Here is a 21,360-nt window from a genome sequence, read left to right as displayed (position 1 = left end):
AGAATTGACATGACGCCTTATCTATGATCGCTCCGCCCACTTAATCACGTGGCTCAGCGGGTAGCAAACCTAGACAAGCTTACACCAAAATGGCTTCATTGCCTATATACTGCATGTAGAATAACGCGATATTCCATATTATTTTTATGGACTTTTTGACACCATATGACACTTGTATAAGGGGTTTGTGTCATTTAGTTATTCTGCGAATGCAAAAAATATACGTTTATAGAGAACATCAGCTAATTATAACGAGTTTTTCGGTACATGAATAACGCTCTCAAACGCTTGCGCGCTGACCGAAATCGAACCTGTTATTACGTGTGATGTTGGTATTAGCAATAAATTAACACTTCTTCAACGGCATTTACCCATGTTATTTACGAAACATTTCCACTCGTGTATTTAACACGAAATAGCGCTTTAAACTGTGATTTCGGTGAAGTTTAAACGCGTTCTGACACCGAGTGTACCAAAATCCCACATGTTATTACGTATAAAAGTGATATTAATAATATTAAACATTGCTTATGGGACATTAATCAATCACTTTAATTGAAAGTGCAAGACAGCACAATAAGTTTGGTCATTGTCATATATAAAGTAGCGCTGTATGAAGGGGTATTCAGTAAAGCTACCTGTATCGGACGCTGGCGCAGGTACCAACTTCTCCCAAGTTCGGCATTTATTGGTTATATCAGTAATAATAAATCTTATTATGTGGCATTAATCGATTCGATTCTATTAAAATAGAAACATATATAATCGTTTTCACTTGTTTCTGACACACAAAAAACTCGATTTATAACGGGGATTTCGTTAAGTTACGCAAAGTTGGTACCAATCTTCTCTATTATTCTACCAGCACACGTGATACCGAATGTCAGAGTTACATAAAACCTATTCACACCGTTTTTGCCTTATTTCATTTCCGCTTTTTTTTTTCGAACAAATCAAACGAAACTCGTTGAAAAAAAATTAGAACTAGGCATTCGATCTCAAAGGTGGATTAAAAGCGTTCATTGGTGACATCACATGTCTGCACATGTGTAGAAACCGTTATTAATATAATATATCACTTGTCACCTTTTAATAACATGTATAATGGCAATAAAGTGCATTACTATCAGAGTAATAAAACACAGCACAAATTAGGCTTCATGCTGGGTTTTATTTCTCTTTAAGTAATGCAGATGAACCTCGCTTATGTATATTAAAGACCTAGTTACTGATAAAACTATTTTTAAAAAAAACGTGAAAACTATATAAATCTGCTAGTATATCCGATAAAAATATATTATAATTGTCTTTGACAGTGTTGACGTTCAGTTGTTCGTGGTGACGACCGCATGCATTTATACATCTCTTACACTTCTCAAGATCTCATTTTGGAGTTACATAGTCCCCATCGACACCGTTTAACCATTTTTAATCTACTTTTTTAAAAGAGGAAAACAAAAGAAACTCGCTAAAGTAAAAGTGGACCTATACATGGCTTGTCTAGAAAATGGCGGACAGTTCGTTACTAACTAACGCGCCCGATTAATCGATCGCTGATTGGTAGATCAGTTCTTAGATAAGAACTTGATTGACAGGCGGCGTCATGTCAATTTCTCGTGACGCATGTGTGTCAGCACACATGACGCTGTAAACGTGGCTTAAGTATTCGATACGTTCGTCATGATATCTCTTATCAGTACCCCATAGTGAGTTTATGGCGATTACGCGTAGAAGATGGTACACAGTGAGTCAAGAAGGCTAATTTGAATTCCCTCCAGTGAGGCGTATGAGCCTCATAAGTCGACTAAAACCAGTTTTTTTTAATCTATATAGACCCATGTTTAGATAAATAAAACTGAAACGTTTATAGCAGCGAGATGTCGAATAACATGTTGGACTTACGAACTTGGGTTGTCAATATATTAGTAGTATCATAGGCCAGGGTGTTACAACTAGTTAAATCTTTCATTTTGGGGTTTGACGTCAATAAATAACAATTTCATTAATAAATGTTGACCTAGTAATAAACTTGACGTGACAATAACGGATACCAAAGTGCAGGATCAACTGGGTTCACAGGGGTTTACACACGCGCTTGACAGAATGTAAACGCATCTTTAAGATTTTTTTTAAATATCTCAAGTTATTGAAATACATTTGCAAAAATCTTTAGTAAAAGACAGTTTTTATTCAGTTTGTGCCGATATCTTGAGATTTAAGAATAAATAATTGAATACGTCTGAAATTTGTCTAAAATTTAACGTTGCGTGCAGCAAAACCGTGTAAATGATTGCGTTAAACATCGATTTTTTGGCCAAGAACACATTCTTATTAAATAAAATAAGTCTGATGTATTTCACATCGCAATACGCATCATAAAATTGTCTTTTATGTACCAGTTGAAATTCTTATGAAAATGACATTCTTTTAAAAAGTTATTTGCAGAAAAGCACCATATACATGTACCGGTATGTTTACATCCATAAACGTTCAGCTTAGAACCTCACGCAGTCACGTGATCCTGCACCCTGGATACATAAAGTGAATATACTATGCTTGATTGAATTCACAATTAAAACCAAATTCACAAAACGTAAAACATTTTGTGTGATCTGTAATTTTTCATTTGTAGTACTGATTGTATTTCTCTACATAATACGAATATGTATTGTTAGTTACAGATTTGGTATTTCACATTAAATAACTTGTACAGTACAGCTTGTTCGAATTTCGGTAACATTTGTTAAAACATGTGGCTTAGCTCATCATTTGGTATAGATCAACCATAGAAGCATTTCGAATGGGACAAAATATTCGAGTTGTGATATAATAGTAAACTGAAACACAGTTTAAAGCTTGTCAAACATTTTTATTTTTGACCGAGAATTCCTAAGGGCTTCATTCTAATACGAATCTGTCTGGTAATAAACAACCGAAATACCCGTAACCATAAAGATGTGAAGTGTTGATGACGTTATTTACAAGTGATATGAAGTAGATAGTTTACAATATGTAACGTTCCCTCTTGAATGTGTACGTTGGAACACAATAAATCAAAGTCTTGGGTAAAGAGTTTTAAGTATTTGAGGCTATAATGGAGCACTAAACAAACCTTTATAAACAGTATACATATTTCCAATAAGGCTTTTCAAATATCGCTAAACAAGGTTTACAATCTTTCAAGGACAGATACTACCGACAAAATTTAAGAGCAACGTAAACAAATGATATCTGGTAATAGCTATTGAGATAAGGATGATTTTATAAACTATGTCCTATCGGGCTGGTCATAACTTCAAAATCAATACCAGAGATAATTGTAATTGTAAAACATGTTTACCCCCTGGTAAGTTTATCACTGAAATTGGCAACGCTTTTGTTCGAAAATATTGATTGTGCCCATTCATCTCAAAATTGATAGGGGACTTTACTCCCTCAAATCAACAAAAATGCATATGCTTTATATAACAACAGTTTCTTTATATATGGCGGAAAAGAGTTTATATAATTAGCCTGTGTGACCTTGAATCATGGATGGTTTATCTTCAACTCAATAGGCATCATTCTTTACTATCGAGTAATCAGCATACCAGCTCAGATGATCTGAGGTCCATCCGTTCAATACATATCCTGAAAACAAGTTTTATGTTAAAGACAATTTATATAAAAAGCGTCTGTGACCTTAACCTTTACCTTTACATTTAGAATGCAAAATGATCTTGACCTTTGACATTAAAAGTTAGTAGACGTTTTCCTTTCATTTCAAGTAACTAACAAACCAATTATGATGAATTTGAGTTTCTTGAGATATTGTACAGAAATGGCATTGATGTTATATTACCATGTGACCTTGCCCTTTGCCCTTGTTGATCTTAAACTGGTTTATCTTCAACTCAATAGGCAAAATTCTTTACTATCGAATAATTAGCATACCAGCTCAGATGATCTGAGGTCAATCCGTTCTATACATATTATGAAATAAAAGTTTTTGATCTGAAAGTCAATACGTGTCTTCCTTTTTTTCTTATTAATTATGTGACATGAGTACCTATTCGGTAAGAGTAATTTGAGGCGTACTTTCCAAATCGCGCGGAATCGGATATAATGCCCTTACATGCATTATATTCGTATTTATATGCCCTTGACCTCGTCCTATTTAACTCAAACGCAATAGGCGTCTTCCTTTTCGCACGTTTGATACATCGTGCTGAAACTAACTTCATTTTACACGATCCTATGACCTTTGACCTTTGAGCTAGTGAACTCAGATTCAACACAATTCAAGAGAAGAATATAAATATCGAATGTTAAAATACAACTTAATTAATTTTATTTTTTATTTACTTTAAAGCCACACAACATATTTGGCATTGTGAATTTGAGTATTAATGAGAAACCTTTTTTATCTATGCCAATTAGAATATATCTGGTGGTTACAAGGTAGAGATCTGTCTTTTTTTGCCCTTTAAAACTTAAACATAATCGTGTTTGTCGAAATGGACGTATACGTATACTTTCGGTTTAAAAGCGGTACAGTTTGAAAAATAATAAATTACTTGCTAACTAGGCTATAGATTTTGTCTTATCTATGCCAAATTAAATATATCTGGTGGTTACAAGGTAGAAAGCCGTCTTTTTTTTGCACTTTAAAGCTAAAAAATAATCGCGTTTGTCGAAATGTACGTATACGTATAGAAATCCTACTTTCGGTTTAAAAATTAAAAAAAATTAATAAATTACTTGCTAACTAGGCTATAGATTTAATTTTATATATGCCAATTAAAATATATCTGGTGGTTACAAGTTAGAAATCCGTCTTTTTGCGCTTTAAAACTTAAAAATAATCGTGTTTGTCGAAATGGTCGTTTACGTATAGAAATCCTACTTTCAGTTTTAAAATAAAAAAACAAAACTTGCTAACTCGGTTATAAATTTAATGACAATTTTGCACACTTTCAAATTGCATCTATATGTATTGATTAACATGTATTTCATTTCAATGTGTGTGGCTTTAAACAACATAAACCATGCCGATATTGACACGTTGTATCGTCCTTAAAGGTAAATAACCCATTCAGATACGTCGTAATAACACATTTGTACAGATCATATGGGATTTCCAATATTTTTAATGTCTTATTTATTTGACTGCGTTTTTGAATGGAACACGAAAAGTATTGTACTGCTTTAAAACTTATCATACAGTGCCTTTGTTCTGAGCGGATTTATTCTTTACGTTAAGTCTAGCTTATTGTTTATCAACTTTTTATCAGTTTTTTTAGTTATTTCCATGAAAAATTGATGTAATCTGGCATAGCCGTAATAATCACATTACGAATAATATTAAAACATAGTTAGTGAGAAATAAATAGCGGGTCTTGATTTTATAAGACAAATAAAACACAACTGTGATGATAAATAGACGATGTGATCACCTGTTAATTTTTATTTAATGTACTGAAATAAACATCTTTTAATACGCTTTAAATACATTAAATGATTTGAACATGACTATTCTTGTTGCCAAAGCCTGAATGTAATTGTGTGTGTATGCTTATAATTGTAAATGTTATTTAAAAAGATGCATTCCGTTTTCCTAAGAAAATACAAAAAGTACAACAAGTACGCGTCTAATATTATTGTAATCAGTTGCCAGGCTCGGAAACAAAATAAAAGTTTTGCTTCAAAATTACATTCATCATGACTTGAGCTTTCAAAGAATGCTATTTGATTGACAAATCTCTGTCAATTATCTATGTCACATGGAATCATGGACATATTGGTTCCATATGGGCTTTCCCACATAGTCTAACCAATATTGACCCCTTATTGGCTGTATATGGGTATTAATATATAGGATAGCCTATATAGGATATGCACTGATACCACCCATATTGCAGAGTCGTTAGAAAAAGTGTAATGAAAACAATGTTGTATAAACGTTTTGTATTATCGCTTGTTTGTGAGAACATGGTTCTACAATTTGTTACAAAAGTTATCTTACCTTAAACGCTTATAACGTAATGCCCATATTGGCCTTGATAAATGCAATTCACTATAAGCTTCAATTTGATTTAAACTATCCTGCCATTCAATATAGACGTGTTTACATTTCTTTCTGACGGGTTAATATCAATGAAATAACGTAAATTGTATAATCACGCGACACTTCACCATAGTGACATTGTTTACTGATAACAGAAAAATGTGCCGCAAGAAATACAACTTTTGTTTGTTCAATTTACGTCAGGTGTTAGAAACGTTCGTGTTAAATATGTGAAATGTGTATACATTATAAATAATTTATTCACTTTGCCCAGTTGTTGAAAAGATCGGACGTTAATCTTGGATAACATGTATGTTCTTCAATTAAAACTGAGCTTTTGATTATGTAAGTGTTCGTTCCATAATAATATTATTATGCTATTTCGTTTCTAACTACAAATTGCTTCAAATTTCATTTTTCTAAAAACTAAAACCAGAAATATTGCACTTACCAGTTTGAACCAATCAATGAATATAATGGCGACAAGTTCTAAGTTTGTAACTGATAATAGTTCTGATGAAGAAAATGGCTTTCTTTGCTCATGTTGTGAAAATTATAACACTGAAAAATTAGCCGACGTCTATTGTGAAACATGTGACACGTTTTATTGTATATCATAAACTTTTATTCCAGGGGTCAGTGGTTAGAGCCCAGTTGCGGGTTACTTTTTTTCTTTCTTTATTTTTTTTTTGTTTTTTTACTGGAGCTTTTTTAGGTCCAATGCTACATTTATCAAGATAAAGCATTTCATGACAGACTTCAATGCATGTCGAAATCTTTGAAAAGGCCCCTTTAAAAGCTCTTTAAATATCTTTAAACTTTATTAATCTTAATCAGATCCATCATCACGGTCCATTGAGGAATTTTAAGCTGGGTCATGTGGGGTAAACAACTAGATCCCTAAGTCACTAGGTCCCTCGATAAAGATGTTGTTGATGTGGCCGATGTGAGAGGTGGTGATGGGGATATAACGTAAGTTTTGATGATTGACGATCGTGGATTATTAGAAACTTTTAATGATATAGTGCATAATATCAAATGCCCTGACAGATATTTAATTAACATTTTGATTGACAAGTTTTCAAATACTATCCGCGATGTGGCAGATCCATTGTTTGCCAAAGATATTTTTTCACACGATGATTATTTTGATGATTACACTAAAAGAGATAAAGATTGGTTTGACCATGATTGTATTGTTGCACATAATATGTTTTTAGAAGCGCTAATTGTTTAATGTCGACAAAAGCGATACAAACAGGTCTATGTTGTGTGGTGCAAAAACTGGTTATAAAAGTATTGTTAGAAAGAACAAACACGTCGATTATAATAAAACGTATGTCCGATTTTGCCAATTTAAGCTAACGTAGGCCAATAGAATTTTGGATACATTTTAAATCAACATTTGCAAAAACACCTTCCAAAACTACTCTCGATGAATATATACATTATTTTGAAAATTTAAGCATATACATTTTGACTGAGAATAATTATGATTCTGAATATTTTAATAGTCATTGTGATTTTATTATTGAGATAAATACATGTGCAGAAGAATTTAAACGCAGAGTATATGATAACTTTACACAGGACTGGTATAGAACGTTAAATAACAGTTTAATGTTAGATGTTTGTCAAAGTTTTACAACCAATTATGAATATGAGTCTACTTACACATTCTACCAAGAAGTTTGAGCTATCTTTTCACTAGTTTAAGATTGTCCGCACACCCATTACATATTCAAACCGGTCGTTTAGCAACAGAAATTTCTAGAAATCAAAGATACTATTACTGCATTTGTTACGATTCGACCGATATTGAAGATGAATTTCATTTTATTTGCATTTTCCCTGCGTTTAGAAACATTACGAAAAAAAATACATAAAAACATGTTATAATAAAAGGCCATCTATGTATAAATTGTTGAGTTTACTGCAATCGAATAATAAAAAGAACTTATAAAAGTATGCCTTTTTGTAAAAGAATCACTTAAAGAACGAAAATATATGTTTAATGCAAAAATGCTTTTATTGTTTTTTTGTTTGTTGTTGTTATATTTAATTTTTGCTCACGCCACTATATTATCTAAGTAAATGATTTGAAAATATGTATAAAACTTTGTTCCTTACACAATTGATAAACTGTACTCTTTCATTATGTGTTGTTGACTATGTACATTTTACAAGTCGACATAAACTGTCTGTCTGTCGGCCTGCCTGCCTGCCTGACTGCCTGCCTGCCTGCCTGTCTGTCTGTCTGTCTGTCTGCCTGCCTGTCTGTCTGTCTGTCTGTCTGTCTGTCTGTCTGTCTGTCTGTCTGTCTGTCTGTCTGTCTGTCTGTTGTCTGTCTGTCTGTCTGTCTGTCTGTCTGTCTGTCTGTCTGTCTGTCTGTCTGTCTGTCTGTCTGTCTGTCTGTCTGTCTGTCTGTCTGTTTGTCTGTCTGTCTGTCTGTCTGTCTGTCTGTCTGTCTGTCTGTCTGTCTGTCCGTCCGTCCGTCCGTCCGTCCGTCCGTCCGTCCGTCCGTCCGTCCGTCTGTCTGTCTGTATGATTATGCAAGACATGCTGCGTACCCTGGTGTTTTGGTTGTTTGGTGACGTGATATTTATGTGCGCTGCGGTGCACTTTAATTGTGATCCTGCTACATGTATTTACGGTGGTAGCGTTACTTATACATATAGATAAGTTTGATGCGCTGCAGATTTCGGTTTAACTTCTGCAGAAGACCTGCTTTTGTAAAACGTTTAAGCTAAAATTACTGATACATACTATAAATATATGGTTTGAGTCATTTCGTTCTAGAAATAATTATTTAAGTATTAACTTACAACATCTTCATATCTCCATTTCTAATAAGGTAATATAATTTAAACTTCACACATGATTCCGAGGTCATTGTCTGATGTCAATGACCAAGTTTCACAACTCTGACCTGGAATTTAGCAGAGTTTTGCTCCCTTTTTTTACTTAGAAATATAGTATGGGTAAATGTGCATCTCCTAAATATCATTGATTCTACAAAAGACATTCAATTTAAACGTCGCACAATTCTTAAGGGTGGTTGTGTGTGGTCAGTAGCAAAATTTCATAACTCTTACCGGCAAGTTAGCAGAATTACGCTCCCATTTTTACACAGAATTTTATTATATAGGTAACTAATTCATATCACTTTCTCTACTACAGGTATTTCATTGACATTTCACAAATGTGATCGGGGTTATTGTGCGAGGTCACTGACCGCGTTCCCTAACTGCTTTTTGGCAGAATTGTTCCCTTGTTTGTACTTACAAATGTGGTTCAAATAAATATACATGTGTTGTTTGTTATCTCTGACTTGCAATTTAGCAGAATAATGACCCCTTTTTTAAAGCGGAAGAATGGTCGAGCTTTTAATGAAAATTGTTAAAAACATAGAAATAAGGCTAATGAAATGTCTTCATTATTATAACAAGTCTAAGACACGCATTATTTTCTTAGACATTTGATGGCAATTAAACAGAAAATAAAACATATAAAAGCTGTTAAAATATTCTGAATGATTTGTGAACATCCTTCTGTAGGAGACGTGTTGTTTGTTCTATATTATTTTTTTTTGTTTTTTTTATTTTACAGTTCACGTAATTATTTTTTTTTTTATTCAATATAATACATACAATGTATACATGAATATATACAACATAGTGATTGTACAAAGCAATAAAGTTCAGACATGTTATACAAGATATGCTAATATGTATTTTTTTTAAAGAGAAAAGAAAAAAATAATAGAAGAATTGTTATGAAAAATGATGAGTTGTATAAAGTCGGAAGAAAGCATACTGGACTTGTGTGTTTCGTTGTATATTCAAAATGATCTTATAAGATTGAAAAAAAAAACATACAAAAATATTTTAGAAAGATAAACTTACATTAGAGTGAAATGTATATAAGTGGACAAACATCATGAGAATTTGATCCGATTCCATTTTTGTTCAAAGTTTTGTAATGTGTCATTACTGAGGGCTATTTCTTTCTCAATCTGGACTTTAAGTTTGAGACTATGGATAAAACAATTAAAATTTGGTACTTGTTTTTTGAACTTCATGTTAAAGATGAACAATTTCATCATTATAAGAATAAAATTCACAATATTATTACAATCTTTTGATTTCAATGAGTAAATTCCGAAACTTACATTTAAGAAAGATAGTTTAACGTTAAGTTGCTGTTGTTCAAGAAAAGATGTTAATTGATTCCAAATAGGCTGGATGTGTTTGCACTCCCAAAACAGGTGTTCTATAGTTTCGATGTTTTCACTGCAGAAGTCACACAGATTTGAGTTAGATAATTTGCATTTAAAGAGATATTTATTTGTAGCTATAATTCTATGGATGTATTTATATTCTCAGAGTGCTTTCAATAGTTGCTTTATATGGCATGGTAAATATGTGTTTCCAATTAAGTTCATGTACTCCGAAAAGGACTTGCCATTTATTTTGGGTTTTTGAGTTTTCTGTAGGGTTTTTAATTTGTAGTGTGTAAAATATTTTATTTGTTTTGTTTTTTCTTCCAAGTATATTTTCTACGAATGTTGTTTGAGTACATGGTGTATTATTTGTATTGATTTCAGATTTAATATGTATGGGTATGCTTTTGATTAATGTGTAGTACTTCAAAAAATTATTTGAAGGTATTCCGTATATGTAGCATATATCATTAAAAGAGTAGAAATCCTTAATTCTGTAGTCATATAATTGGTCGACATATTTAATGCTTCGTTCAAACCAATCTTTATAGAAAAACGTCTTATTGTTTGAAGTTATGTCTTTATTGTTCCATAGAATAGTTTTGCTGCTTGTTTGGGTTTCTTGGTTATGAGTGACATCACTCCATGCTGATAGAACATCAGACAGAAATATGTTTTCGTTTGCAATTTCATGTAAGATAGTATTGCTGATGTTACATTCAAAGAGTAAGGAGTCACCATATTTTTTTAGAATTTTCTGATAGAATAATTTCCATTTACTTGTATTGGCATTATCTAGGTATCTTTTAACCCAGCTGCATTTGATTGCATTCAAGAATGAGTCAATGTTCGTTAATTGGATACCTCCATTTTCTACAGATTGAATTAACTGAGTTCGTTTTATTTTATCAGGCTTACCGTCCCATATGAAATTAAATATTGCTGATTTTATATCGTTAATAATATCATTTGGTGGATTTGGGAGGACTGTTAATACATAAATTAATTTAGGAAGTGCAAACGTTTTCAATACTGTGTTTTTTCCGATAAGTGTAAGTTTACGGTGATGCCATGATTTTAAGCAGTTTTTAAAATTCTGTAATTTAGGTAGTATGTTTTTAAGAACTGTATCTTTTTCATTATTTGTAAAAGTAATTCCTAACGTTGTGGCTTCATCGGATGTCCAATTAAATTTCATTTCTTTTTTATATTGGACATTATTTTGTTTTAATTTACCTACTCGTAGCACAGTACATTTACTTTTGTTTAGTTTCAGACCCGATGTCATTCCGTAAAGGGTTAGCGATTCTATTAGGTTATGGAAAGAATCGTAAGTGTCGTTTAAAAAATAAGTTGCATCGTCAGCAAATAGGGACTGTTTGATTTCTTCGTCAGGTTCTAGTGATATGCCTTTTATGTGTTTATTTGATTGGATGTGATGTGATAGATACTCGATGCAGATAATAAATAGCGATGATGAGAGTGGACATCCTTGTCGAACCCCTCGTTCGATGTTAAAACTGTTTGAAAAGAAGCCATTGTTAATGATTAAACTGTTAATATCGGTATAAAATAGTTTGACCCATTGAATGAGACTTTCACCAAAGTTCATAAATGAATGATCAAGCGAATCGAATGCCTTTTCGAAGTCTGCAAAGAAAATTAGACCAGGATTATTTGAATTGTTGAAATAGTTTATGCATTCTTGGATAAGACGAACGTTTTCACCAATGTAACGTCCTTTTATGAAACCAGATTGAGATCTTGAAATGATTGCTGGTAATATTTTTTTTTATTCTGTTTGCTATACTTTTAGTTGCAATTTTATAATCATTGTTTAGTAAACTAATCGGGCGCCAGTTTGATAAGGATTCTAAGTTTTTTCCAGGTTTTGGAATAAGTGATATAATACCTTGTTTTTGTAGCGTAGTTAAGTTTTCGTTGTTAAATGAATAGTTTAGTGAATTAATTAGATGTGTTTTTATATCATTCCAGAATATTTTATAAAATTCGATTGTGATGCCATCAGATCCTGGGCTTTTGTTATTTTGCATATCTTTTAGGGCTAATCCACAATCATATTCATTAAGCAATCCGTCGCACAGTTGTTTTTCCTCTTTGTTTAAAGCGTGATGTGTATTTTTAAAAAGGGTGTTATTTTCAACATTTTTTCGTTTATAGAGGGTTTCGAAAAATAAACGTTGTTCTTCTAGTATTTGAGTCATGTTTGTTATATCTTTGCCATTGACTACTAATTTGTGTACAGTTTTTTGTTCACTTCTACGTTTTTCAATGTTTGCGAAGTATTTTGTATTTTTTTCATTGTGTTCAACATGCTGTGCACGCGCTCTTAGTATTATTCCATTGAGACGTGTATGATAGATTCCATCTAATATTTGTTTTTTTAATGTTATTTCATTTTCAATGTCGGTGGTATCATTTGTGTTTGTTTGATGCAATCGTTTTTCAAGTGTTTCAATGGTTTTGATGGTTTCAGTTTCAAGTTTGTGTGTTTCATTTTGTTTAAATGATGTGTATCTAATTGTTGTGTTACGTATATTTCCTTTAATTACTTCCCATAAGGTGTTTGGGTTTGCATCTTTATTATTTTGAACTGTATTTAATATTTCCTGTTTTATTTGTGTTTGATATTGTGTATCCAATAAGATGCTGTTGTTAATTTTAAAGTATCCTGGGCCTCTTTCAGGTTGTATATTATGCAGTTTAAGTTCAACTAGAGAGTGATCAGTCATAAATCCTGGTTTTATGTTACATGTGTCAATAATGTTGCAAAGAGATTCAGATATTAAAAAATAGTCTAGTCTACAAAATATTGTTGGTTTTGTGTTTGAGTGCCAGGTGAATTTGCTTTCGTTTGGGTATACTGTACGCCAGATATCTATCATATTGTAGTTTTCAATTATGTTATTTAAAATATTTCTATTTTTAGGATGAGTATAAAGGTTTCCATTCTTTTTATCTAATAACGGGTTCAGGACAGTATTGAAATCACCACCGATTATAATATTTTTATCTTGGTTATTAATTATAAAAGATTGTAATGTTTCGTAAAATGTGGAATCATCTATGTTAGGACCGTAAACGTTGATTAATGTTAGTTGTGTTTCATGTATTTTGATATCTATACTTGCTAGTCTGCCAATTATTATTTCGTTAAAATTATCAACTGTGATCCCTATGTTACTTTTTATCAGAAAGGCAATGCCTTGTTTATTAGTATATTGTCCACTGAGGTAGATGTCCCCGTCCCATTCATCTTTTAAGGTTTGTTCTAAAGTGTGTGTCAAGTGACTTTCTTGTAATAAGCATACATTATTTTTTTTTTCGTCTAACCATTTGAAGATGTTTATGCGTTTGTCTTTATTGTTGAGCCCTTTTACATTTAAAGTACATATTTTAACCATTTAAAGAGATGGAGGGTGATGTAGATGATAATTTGTGTGTGCTTGTCCAGTTGGTTTCTATTTTGAAAAATGTCCAGTTGTTTTCTATTATAAGACATAATATGTCCATTAATACAAACAAAAAAAGAAAACAAAAAGGAAAAACAGATTACATGATAATTCCACAGAAGAAAATGTCTTCACATAAGATAAAGAAGAAAAAGAATACTGAGGAAATAAAAAATGGAAAATCCATAGAAATGAAGAAATACATAGATATAATGAAAAAAAGGGAAAAAGGCAACAAACAAAACAAGACTTGTCCCAATAGAGACATACACAGGTGCGCACTTTCGTACGCTGGAAAGAAACAACAGCAAAGTATTTTAATTAAATAACAAACACGTAGGAAAAAAACACGTGTGAAGTGGTCCAGTTAAAATAATGTTTGTATATACATGAGTATGCATGAAAAAAAAAAAATTCTCCCTACATTATGTCTTTTTACTCAGGAAAAAAACACAATATTTATATATATTAATATGAATAACCGTATATGAGATAATTTTCTACGTTTTATATTATTTGACTGTAAAAAAGACGGATGATAAGAGGAGCATTACGTTCGATATTTAGGTTTTTAAAATCGGAATAATGTTATGAACATTTTTTTTTAGAGGCTATTTGTAGCGAGTATCCTATACATGGTAAGTAGTATTAAATGCTTCCAGCGAAAACAAAAAGGGAAGCAGAAGCAATGTTTTCAGTAGTAAAATTGAAAAACGAGCATTCATTATAACAAACATGATTAGGTACTCTAATGGGCTTTTGATTCCTATATTTGTTCCCTTCTTTGAAGAAGAAAAACATTGAGGAAAAAAAGCATCTACAAATATTTAGTCCTCTATACAATTTGGCTCAGTAAATTGCAAAAAAAGAAATACTACATTAGGTTATCTGTACAAATTGAAAAACGAGTATTCATAATAACAAGCATGGTAAGGTATTCTAATGAGCTTTCCAATTGAAATATTTGAGGAAAAGGGCAAATACAAATATTTAATTCTTTATATAATGTGGTATGCATATTTGTAAAAACTACTATATTAAATTATCTGTACAGTTTGGTTCACAATAATGGAAAAAAGAACTTCTATATTTAGTTCGGTGTACAAAATCTGTAACCATTCTCGAAAAGCACTAGCATAATATTATTATTATTGTCAGGATAACACAACCCGAAGAAAAAAAATGCGAAAAAAGAAACTACAGCATTATTTCTCTATACAATTTGGTTCGCATTCGTTGAACAAAGAGTTAATGCATTTGGTTATCTATGCAATTTGGTATACATTCTAGAAAAGCATTGGCATAAAGGATTATCCTTATTGTATGTATACACATCTGAGTCTAAGATGTTGTCAAAATTATTTTAGTATAGTATAACCCTAAATGAGTAAGCTATATATTTGCAAAGACAGATACATGATTGTTATCTTGCAGGCAAAGGTTTTACATTCGATTTCTTAACATTTAAAAAAAATCATTTCATCTTCATAGATGAGTGAAGGAATCACTTCATAGATGAGTGAAGGAATCAGTATTGTTTATATGTATACACATCTTGATATAAGTTAGAAATCTAGTTGTTATCATTATTTATGTTTATACACAGATGTTTTTAAGTTTTATATATATTATCATTATTTATATTTATACACATCTGAATAGATAAATGAAGAGATGAGTATTGTTTATATGTATACGCATCTTGATATTAGTTAGAAGTTGTTCTATATTTTATTTATCTTCCAGCTTTACTTTTTTTACCAGTCGATGGATCTTTTCGATAACAGACACCGAAAAAGGATTTCGTTTAAGTTAGAAATGGATGTACTTAATCAGAAAATATATGTCAATCTTTGTGTGTTAAATCGTTATTAGACGCATGAACTTTGTCCATAAACATGGAGAGTTATTGTCACAATATCTGATATAAGATAGAAAACAACGTTTACACTTAAATAAATTTGGGTTAATATGTGCTATTTATGAGTCACATCACACCGGACGGTGCACACGCTCTTTGTACGAAAGTCGCCATACTGTATTGGTAAATGACGAAATTACTGGATCTCTAATACCTACTAGATATAGAGTAAGTTGGTTCCTCTTTTGTAGTTCCTTATTCAATCTTTTCATATTTTATATAAGGCTTTTAAGAAAAATAATACATACAATTCTTAACATATTTGATTTATGATTTGTAAGAAAAATAATGCACACAATTCTTAAGTTTGTAAAGGTAAAATAACTAAACTGCATTTATTTTATGTATTACAATACATGTCAATTTTTTGCTTCGAGCTTTAATATGTTTTCTTGTTTAAACAAACCAAACTTGCATTTTCTTCTTCGAATACTAACTTTATATCAACCAAATCTAAAACCTATAAACATATTTTATGTGTATGTGATAAAAAAATGCAATCTAGTATATTTCAACATATTTGTTTTTATTCCAACTCTTGTTCCTTTTCCGCGGCAAAGTAAAGAAAAAGGAACCAATGTCTTATTTCTTGGTAAAGCCAAATAAGGATATTTTTATTTCCTTAAAAGAATAGTCTAAACGAACCAATGTTTACCAGATATTGTTACAAACCATGGTTTATGTAGGATGCCTATTCAAAATATTTATTGAAATACCTCTCGATTTAATGTTACTTTATGATAACCCAGTTCCTTTTTCGTGGCGAAATAAGAAAAAAGGAACCAGTATTTTTTTATTCAAAACGAATATGGAACTGGTATTTTCTCACTAAACTAATTAATTAAAGTGAACCAGATCCACACATGAATGATAATCATTGTCAATCTAGTTTGGATATGAAAAGTATTAACTCCAATTACATTTCTACTGAGTTTTGTTAACTGAATAACAATTGTTTTTCGCGGCTGAATAAGGAAAAATGTATTCACACTTAGAGAATCTATGAAGAAAGCACGCTATAACACAAAAGTAATACTGGTTACCACCGAAACCAGCGCAATTGTGTCGGATCCCACACCCTTTGATCGTGGGTCAATTTTAAAGGTCAAAGGATGTTAAAGGATACCGTTGGCATCAAAGAGCGATAAAAAGCAATTTCGGCGATAGCAAATCTATTTAATAAAGAAACTTCAATTACAGCTAGTATACGTATTGATTTTTTTTATTGACACAAAATATAGAGGCATCTCTCAATGAAAATTTTAAGTCAACTAGAGGCACCTGGGCCGTTGCTTCCGGTGCAATGCCGCCTTTATGGTGACGCAATGACGTCGCACCGACGACAACGCTGTCGGAAATATTGGCATTCGGATAGAGAACACACCTGTTACTGGTAACATTCGAGGCAATCGCCATTAAGTAGATTCCACGGTCAATTATCGTGTACCAAGGTTAAAGGCCGACGGATGTATGCGCGAAGATGTTTGAAAAATATATTAAGGCATCTCGATGAATGTTTCCCGTCTACTAGAGGCACCCAGACCGCTGCTTCTGTCGCAGTCTTTCTTTTATGGTGATGTATTGAAATCGCGTTGCATCTTAAATTATATCCTTCTTAACTGTGTACACAAGAGAACATAATGTCGAAGGAAGCCCGATGTACCGTTCGCATACAAGAGCTAGAAATGCGTTTTCGAAGATAGAAAATCCATTTTAATAAAAACACAAAATTACAGCTAATACATTATACGTATCGGCATTTAATTTAAAAACTAAATGTAATAATATACGAATCTCAGGGTAACAGTTGCGCACTGTGTTAGTTATCGTAACGTCAGTGACGTCACCATAAAAACGTGACTGAACATGCAGAAGCGGCGCACGTGCCTCAAGATGACTGGAAAGTGTTATCGAGATGCCTCAATATTGATTCTCAATTTTGTCGGCATAGCTGACTAAGCTCAATTTTCGCGATAATTCATGCAGCGACTTTAACCCATTTATGCCTAGTCGACTCTCCCATCCGTCTAAATTGGATCAATTTATTTCCAAAATTAGGGATATCTAGTATATTAATTTCTTTATTTAGACTATTTCTTACAGAAATTCCTTCAAGCAAACAGCGCAGACCCATATGAGACCCCGAATCATGCGGCGTCTCATCTGGGTCTACGCTGGTTGCGTAGGCCTTTTTTCTAGTCGCTAGGCATAAATGGGTTAATTGAATTTTCAAATTTCGCAAATTCAATCATACTGTAATGTTTTCATATAAAGCTCGTTAGCTGATAGGATTATCTATTAAATGCGCTCTTGAACTGCACATTTTTTCTCCCTTTTTATTTTCTTTTTTAGGCCCAGTTATGATCTTTATAACACTTTAATTATGTTAATAACGCATGCAAGTTTGTCCAATACTTGTGGACAGCGATTCGTGAACCGACCTATAATGTTTCCTTCACGCCCCACTTCACAACTACTTGAACGTGATATTAAATTTCTAAATGTGGAACAATCGGGACGACACCGATCATCCTTGGTGACCAAAGATGTATTCTAATAGATTGATTGGGACCCTACTAAATAGCAATGATTTGTTAGTGCAATATTTATCTCTCACTTTAGAGGACAATTACTATAATTTAATTTAAAATCATAAAGCCGTGCTGAATAATTCAAACTTATAAAAACAAATATTTGTTCGGTCGTGTTGATTTTATCAAAAAACAATAAGTGTTTCCTGTCCAAAGCTGCGATTCAAAATCGCCCACCAACGCGTAAAAGGTATGCATTTTAAGTCAACGGGTGCGTTTTTTCTGCGATAATTTTTTAGGAGAACTAAAGAAATGAATATATGATAATACTAACTATATATCATTGAGGAGCACTATGAAGAGTTACTGGTCATATATAAATAAATAGCACTATTGCACCTGAAATGTCGGCGTGTGTCTTAGATTTAGTTCACCCGCTTAATTTTAACTGTAATAATGTAATATTATTATGTAATAATACTTGAGTAGTTCCATTTGATAATCCATTAGAATGTCAATCTGAGTGGTTCATTATTTTTATACTAAATTGTAAGTGTTAAATACAACAAAACAACACAAAAAAAGAATTTTATCAAATGTAATTTTGTTTGAATCAATTAATTATTCCAAAAACCAACATCGATATATAAATAGTACAACATTTTTCAAGCAAAACATACACTCAATCTGATAATGTATGTGTGTGTGTTTTGAGCTACATGTAATCAATCATACACCACTGATAATTCACAATTAGCGCAGATAAATCCGTGGGACATAATCGGAATACTCCGGACAGATTTGCTCCACAGGACTGGTAGTGTCCCTACACGACGTCAGCTTGGACGTGTTATAGCGACAGAACCCCGTGGATAGCTGGCACCCGTCTATACACAGCTCGCTACACCAGAGCAAACAGGTACCGGTATGACGATCACAGGCGCGACATTTGTACGGGCAACTCTGAATACAGTCATCGCCAAACTTCCCCAGCGGACATTCTTCCGTGCATCTACAGAGCTCGTCCATTAGGCGACCGTTCGGGCAGGGTTGACAGCGGCGGCAGAAGCCGCACGTGTTGTTCTCGTTGCTCCAGTAGGGCCAGCAGCCTCCGACGCAACTTCCGCACATTCCTGTGGAACGGTAGACATGGCAACCGGCGACGTCGAACTTCATATAAGCCTCACAACCGCAGATCAAAAGGGCGAAGGTGACAAGCGTGGTTCTGAATTGGAGGACCATCCTGAAAATACCATGTTTTTGTTGAAAACTATTTAAGAACGACTAAGACTAAAGATATATAGGAGCTGGCACGAGTTGTCATATCATACCATATTTTATTAAACTAGTTCATGAATTTTGTTAGTAAGCGAGCCTTTGGCGAGCTTACTTACGAATTTCCTGGACGAGTTTAATAAAATATGGTATGATATGACAACGAGTGTCAGATCTTTTTATCGCATGCTTTTAAATGAGCAAATTAAAAAATATTTACGCAAACATAATGATAAATCCCGAATGTTGTTAACATTTCGTGACGTCAATTGACGTTGCAACGTCATTTCAGCAAAATAACAAAATGCGATTGGTCAATAAACGTAAACTAAGCTAATGAAAACGCTTAAAAATGTTGTATTACACATGTGTAATATAAAAAATATGTAATGGTATATATTTACATGGGAAACAGGGTATGACATGTGATAAATGACGTTATGCAACTTATTTTGCTATGAATATAAGATTAAAGGGCTCTTAACATTTTAACATGACAAAGCACGATGCAATATTAGTCCCGATTTGCTGTATACCATGTTTATTTAAATGAATATAATATGCAGGTTGCTGTTCACACATATTCAGATATTGGGCATTCATTTTATTTTAGTGTTTGTGTGTTTGTAAAAAGAACGTTATTTTAAAGCAATATATAATACGACATTATATTTATAGTGATGCCAGTACAATACGCATTAAATTTATATGAGATTTTAAATAAACTGTGTTTGTACAGTTAGTACACAGTCAGTCTTTCTTGCTGCAGTTCAGTGGTGTCAGTATGTATATAAATGAAAATGAACCACGCTCTGTGAAAACCGGATTCAATGCAAGTGCGTAAATCCGCACAGGCTAATCAGAGGCGGATGGCACAGGCTTATAAGAGCAAACACTTTCCGCGTTTATGGATTTTGTTTCGTTTAAAGGAAGTCTCCTCTTAACGAAATTCCAAGCTTATATTGGACGACACATATCGCAAATCCAGGCTTATATTGGACGACACATAACGCAAATCCAGGATTATATTGGACGACACATATCGCAAATCCAGGATTATATTGGACGACACATAACGCACGCAAGGCTTATATTGGACGACACATAACGCACGTGCATTATTTCCGGGTTTCCTTTGAGCGGCTCAAATATATTAAGGCAAGACGAATCTGATTAACATGCGAAATACATTTGTTGCATGTATTTTATCAGTGAAATACATACGATCATTCATACAATCCAATTAAATCAAATACTCTATAATGTATTATTCATAAGTTTATAATACCATTAATGATGCTAAAAGAATACATAACTACAAACTCTTACCTGACGCGTTAGGCTGCAACCACGTGAGGCATATGCTACTAGATGTTATACCCAGTTAAATACAACACGCCTTCGCCCACGGTGCTGTCGCGTTATCCTTGACAACACGTGTATGTAGTCGGTCGCAGAAAAAGTTTTCACTGTTTAATCGTTCTTTTTGTAAACTTTCTCTCTCTTGTGTATCGTTGATTACATTTTCGTGCAATTAGTAATGTTTATTTAATTGAAAGGATGTTAGAAATTTATGCATTTTCCTTGCAAACATCTTTTTGCTTGTTTGTCTTACATGGATTAATTTTAAAATGACGTGAGTGTTTTGTGAAAAGCGTATCAATTTTGTTTAAACGCGAGGACATAAATGTAAATTCTGTAATAACATCTAAATTATCACTATTACACTGCAACGTTAACGATTTATTTTGAAAAATTACCTTTACTTTTGTTGATGTGCTTATTTCAATAGTTTGGTAATTTATATCTTGTGTAACTGTCCCATCGCAAAGTCGGAAGGCAATGCTAAAACATACCCAAGAACACAGGACAGCGAATGTGGTATTTTAATA

The 21,360-nt window shown here is 32.7% G+C and overlaps 1 protein-coding gene across 2 annotated transcripts in view; it reads right to left on the bottom strand.

The window, feature by feature from the left end:
• Positions 1-21,110, bottom strand: part of LOC127881748 (keratin-associated protein 5-5-like) — a 50,726-nt gene extending 29,616 nt beyond the window's left edge. The window contains exons 1-2 of one of the 2 annotated variants that reach the window (XR_008050244.1): positions 20,798-21,110; positions 18,776-19,436 (exon numbers count right to left, since the gene is read on the bottom strand). The gene's annotated coding sequence lies outside the window, so the exon portion shown is untranslated. Of the gene's footprint in view, positions 1-18,775; positions 19,437-20,797 lie in introns of those variants that run through there. The other variant, XM_052429833.1, reaches the window with a different exon arrangement.
• Between the last annotated feature and the right edge of the window lie 250 nt (positions 21,111-21,360).

The sequence above is a fragment of the Dreissena polymorpha genome, chromosome 5, assembly GCF_020536995.1.
Source record: "Dreissena polymorpha isolate Duluth1 chromosome 5, UMN_Dpol_1.0, whole genome shotgun sequence".
Lineage (NCBI taxonomy): Eukaryota > Metazoa > Mollusca > Bivalvia > Myida > Dreissenidae > Dreissena > Dreissena polymorpha.
This window is presented reverse-complemented; position numbering and strand designations above follow the sequence as displayed.